This window comes from Drosophila serrata, unplaced genomic scaffold (assembly GCF_035046125.1).
Source record: "Drosophila serrata isolate PLE 108 unplaced genomic scaffold, ASM3504612v1 contig_165, whole genome shotgun sequence".
Classification (NCBI taxonomy): domain Eukaryota; kingdom Metazoa; phylum Arthropoda; class Insecta; order Diptera; family Drosophilidae; genus Drosophila; species Drosophila serrata.
Window position 1 is genome coordinate 1,869,312 of NW_028257063.1, and position 5,403 is coordinate 1,874,714.

Below are 5,403 nucleotides of genomic sequence, written 5' to 3' on the forward strand. Positions count from 1 at the left end.
CAATATAATCTAAGAAATCTTCTACATCCTTTAAAGGTTCCAGCACCAAGTTCTCCAAGTCAACCTGGGAATACAAATCCGGTGTATCCCAGTCCTGGCCAACCAAGTACATCGCCTGGATTTGTTCCGGTAAAGCCTGATTTTCTGATTTGAATTTCAATATAATCTAAGAAATCTTCTACATCCTTTAAAGGTTCCAGCACCAAGTTCTCCAGGTCAACCTGGGAATACAAATCCGGGGTATCCCAGTCCTGGCCAACCAAGTACATCTCCTGGAGGTGTTCTGGTAAAGTCTGACTTTCTAAATTGAATTTCAATATAATCTAAGAAATCTTCTTCATCCTTTAAAGGCTCCAGCACCAAGTTCTCCAAGTCAACCTGGGAATACAAATCCGGGGTATCCCAGTCCTGGCCAACCAAGTACATCTCCTGGAGGTGTTCTGGTAAAGTCTGACTTTCTGATTTGAATTTCAATATAATCTAAGAAATCTTCTACATCCTTTAAAGGTTCCAGCACCAAGTTCTCCAAGTCAACCTGGGAATACAAATCCGGTGTATCCCAGTCCTGGCCAACCAAGTACATCGCCTGGATTTGTTCCGGTAAAGTCTGATTATTTGATTTGAATTTCAATATAATCTTAGAAATCTTCTACATCCTTTAAAGGTTCCAGCACCAATTTCTCCAAGTCAACCTGGGAATACAAATCCGGTGTATCCCAGTCCTGGCCAACCAAGTACATCGCCTGGAGGTGTTCTGGTAAAGTCTGACTTTCTGATTTGAATTTCAATATAATCTAAGAAATCTTCTACATCCTTTAAAGGTTCCAGCACCAAGTTCTCCAAGTCAACCTTGGAAAATAAATCCGGGGTATCCTAAACCTGGCCAACCAAGTACATCGCCTGGATTTGTTCCGGTAAAGTCTGATTATTTGATTTGAATTTCAATATAATCTTAGAAATCTTCTACATCCTTTAAAGGTTCCAGCACCAATTTCTCCAAGTCAACCTGGGAATACAAATCCGGTGTATCCCAGTCCTGGCCAACCAAGTACATCGCCTGGAGGTGTTCTGGTAAAGTCTGACTTTCTGATTTGAATTTCAATATAATCTAAGAAATCTTCTACATCCTTTAAAGGTTCCAGCACCAAGTTCTCCAAGTCAACCTGGGAATACAAATCCGGTGTATCCCAGTCCTGGCCAACCAAGTACATCGCCTGGATTTGTTCCGGTAAAGTCTGATTATTTGATTTGAATTTCAATATAATCTAAGAAATCTTCTACATCCTTTAAAGGTTCCAGCACCAAGTTCTCCAAGTCAACCTGGGAATACAAATCCGGTGTATCCCAGTCCTGGCCAACCAAGTACATCGCCTGGATTTGTTCCGGTAAAGTCTGATTATTTGATTTGAATTTCAATATAATCTTAGAAATCTTCTACATCCTTTAAAGGTTCCAGCACCAATTTCTCCAAGTCAACCTGGGAATACAAATCCGGTGTATCCCAGTCCTGGCCAACCAAGTACATCGCCTGGAGGTGGTTTGGTAATGTCTGATTTTCTGATTTGAAATTCAATATAATCTAAGAAGTCTTCTACATCCTTTATAGGTTCCAGCACCAAGTTCTCCAAGTCAACCTTGGAATATAAATCCGGGGTATCCTAAACCTGGCCAACCAAGTACATCTCCTGGAGGTGTTCTGGTAAAGTCTGACTTTCTGATTTGAATTTCAATATAATCTAAGAAATCTTCTACATCCTTTAAAGGTTCCAGCACCAAGTTCTCCAAGTCAACCTGGGAATACAAATCCGGTGTATCCCAGTCCTGGCCAACCAAGTACATCGCCTGGATTTGTTCCGGTAAAGTCTGATTATTTGATTTGAATTTCAATATAATCTTAGAAATCTTCTACATCCTTTAAAGGTTCCAGCACCAATTTCTCCAAGTCAACCTGGGAATACAAATCCGGTGTATCCCAGTCCTGGCCAACCAAGTACATCGCCTGGATTTGTTCCGGTAAAGTCTGATTATTTGATTTGAATTTCAATATAATCTAAGAAGTGTTCTACATCCTTTAAAGGTTCCAGCACCAAGTTCTCCAAGTCAACCTTGGAATATAAATCCGGGGTATCCTAAACCTGGCCAACCAAGTACATCTCCTGGAGGTGTTCTGGTAAAGTCTGACTTTCTGATTTGAAATTCAATATAATCTAAGAGGTCTTCTACATCCTTTAAAGGTTCCAGCACCAAGTTCTCCAAGTCAACCTTGGAATATAAATCCGGGGTATCCTAAACCTGGCCAACCAAGTACATCTCCTGGAGGTGTTCTGGTAAAGTCTGACTTTCTGATTTGAATTTCAATATAATCTAAGAAATCTTCTACATCTTTTAAAGGTTCCAGCACCAAGTTCTCCAAGTCAACCTGGGAATACAAATCCGGTGTATCCCAGTCCTGGCCAACCAAGTACATCGCCTGGAGGTGGTTTGGTAAAGTCTGATTTTCTGATTTGAAATTCATTATAATCTAAGAAATCTTCTACATCCTTTAAAGGTTCCAGCACCAAGTTCTCCAAGTCAACCTGGGAATACAAATCCGGTGTATCCCAGTCCTGGCCAACCAAGTACATCGCCTGGATTTGTTCCGGTAAAGTCTGATTATTTGATTTGAATTTCAATATAATCTTAGAAATCTTCTACATCCTTTAAAGGTTCCAGCACCAATTTCTCCAAGTCAACCTGGGAATACAAATCCGGTGTATCCCAGTCCTGGCCAACCAAGTACATCGCCTGGAGGTGGTTTGGTAAAGTCTGATTTTCTGATTTGAAATTCATTATAATCTAAGAAATCTTCTACATCCTTTAAAGGTTCCAGCACCAAGCTCTCCAAGGCAACCTGGGAATACAAATCCGGGGTATCCCAGTCCTGGCCAACCAAGTACATCGCCTGGATTTGTTCCGGTAAAGTCTGATTTTCTGATTTGAATTTCAATATAATCTAAGAAGTCTTCTACATCCTTTAAAGGTTCCAGCACAAAGTTCTCCAAGTCAACCTGGGAATAGAAATCCGGGGTATCCCAATCCTAGCCAACCAAGTACATCGCCTGGAGTTGTTCCGGTAAGATCTGATTTTCTGATTTGAATTTCAATATAATCTAAGAATTCGTCTACGATTTTTAAAGGTTCCGGCACCAATTTCTCCAATTCCACATTTGGATGTAGTTATAAAACCTGACTCTACACGTCTGGAAATTATAAATCCCAACCCAATTAATCTTACCACTATCCCAATTATTGTTTTACCTCCACCAAATATTTCGCCAAACCGTCCACATTTAAATGATACTACAGGCTCTGCAGGTTTGAATGTTTCAAATCCTGACTCACTTAATATTTCCGCTCTTCCTGTGGTTGTTATAAATGAACTAAATATTACATCAAGCTTTCCAAATGTGAATGCAATTAATAATACAGGTCCCCCAAGTCTGGAAATTCAAAGTCCCGACAAAGTTAATATTACCGAAATCCCAACACTTGTTATACCTCCACCAAAACTTCCTCCCATTAAGGAGCCTTCCTTTCCGGCAAACTTCCCTAATATTATCATTGGAAAACCACGACCCAAACTGGTAAAGTATGATCTACTTCGTTTCAATTTTTTTAATATCTAAAAGAAATCTTTTGCATCTCTTAAAGATTTCAGCGCCAACTCACCGTAGACCACCGATTAGATTGCCTGTAGGAGCTTCTGCGGTAAAGTGTGCTTTACTTCTATTAATTTGAATATAATCCAAGAGAAGTATTATAAGTCCTGGTTATTCCCATTTTTGTGGCTTTACATTCCTTAACTTGTTATACCGCGACCAAAACCTCCTGCCATGAAGATCCCTATCTTATTCGTAAACTTTCCAAATATTCATATTGAATTTCATATATCCTAACCAAAGTATTTTACATCCTTTATAGACTGCAACGGCAACTGTTTCTAGTCGGACTTTAAACCAAAAACCTGGCCTACCAAGTTTAATGGAACTTATAATGCAAATGTTTGGGCCTCGTACGCGTGATTTGCCAGATTTGAATATAATATCGAACTACCTCTGCGGGTCTTCGCTAGACGATCAGGTTCTATATAAATGAATGTGAAGTAGTTTCCAGTGGAGCTTCTGCTCTGATTTATTTCAACAATAAAAAAGAGGTTTAGCAGATCATGTGACTTTTATTCATTAAAAAATATCTCGGACTCTTGGTCCAAAATACTTAAGCATTGTATGGAACTCAACTTGTAATTAACTTATCATAACTACATCATTTATTGCAGCAAAAATGCCAAAATCAATCGGAAAAAAAGCTAAATGGTTTTTTTTTTCGTAGCCTAATTAATTTCGCATTCCCCCTATTGATTTCCGAATTTAAAACAATGGGAATTCCAGGGAAATGTAGGACCTAGGTACGCGTATTCACGGGGCTGCTTGCAAGCTAAAATTCAATTCCATTATTAATACAAAACTTAAATTAAGCCCCGGTACCCGGGACACGTCACTATCAGGCCATGGCAGGCGGCATCGGGTAACAGCAGGTCCTGCCACATCCGACAAATGCAATGCGGGAAGCGACAACAACAAGGATAACAGCAGCAACAACAACAAGGATAACAGCAACAACAACAGCGAGTAGAACAGCATTTCGCAGCGGCATAGTCAAAATATCTAACGTACAACAGCTGGAAGACAAAGGCAAAGGCGACCAAATCAACGGCAACGGATGCGAGAATGTTTATGCCCATTATGAACAAGCGTCGGTTGTGTGTGGGCACTGAGAGAAATTAACTGAATATATCCCCGGAATATGAAAATAAAATAATAAAAATAAAAAACAATAAATGTAAGAGTAAAAATGCTTAAAACAAGAACACAATAAATTATGAAGACACTCAGTCAAGGCGGCATAATGTTGAAAACAATTCAATGTAATTCAAAAAATATTGTTTTGAGGAGGGCATAAATATTAATATACTTTTTCAAATGAATTTAGTAAGTTTTATAATTTATTGGAGGGGTATATAAAATATATATATTAAAAAACAAGCCCTTCCAATTTTTTGGATCGAACGACTATATAACATAGCTGCGGTTAACTTTCATTCTTGTAATAACATAACATTGGAATGGCAGTACATAGCTTTCTCTTTCTCTCTCTCTCTCTCCACCTTGATCTAGAGGTATCTATGTCTCTCTCGCTCTCACTTTCTCTGTTCTCTTCACGCGGGACTATAAATAGAGGCACAGCCTCCGCTCGCACCTCAGTCTGTTCGCGGCCTCCCCGCTGTTAACATCTCTAGTGATAGTGATTGTGATAGTGATAGTGATTAAATTTGGATAACTAGGAAGAAGCCTCCTTTGATGATAC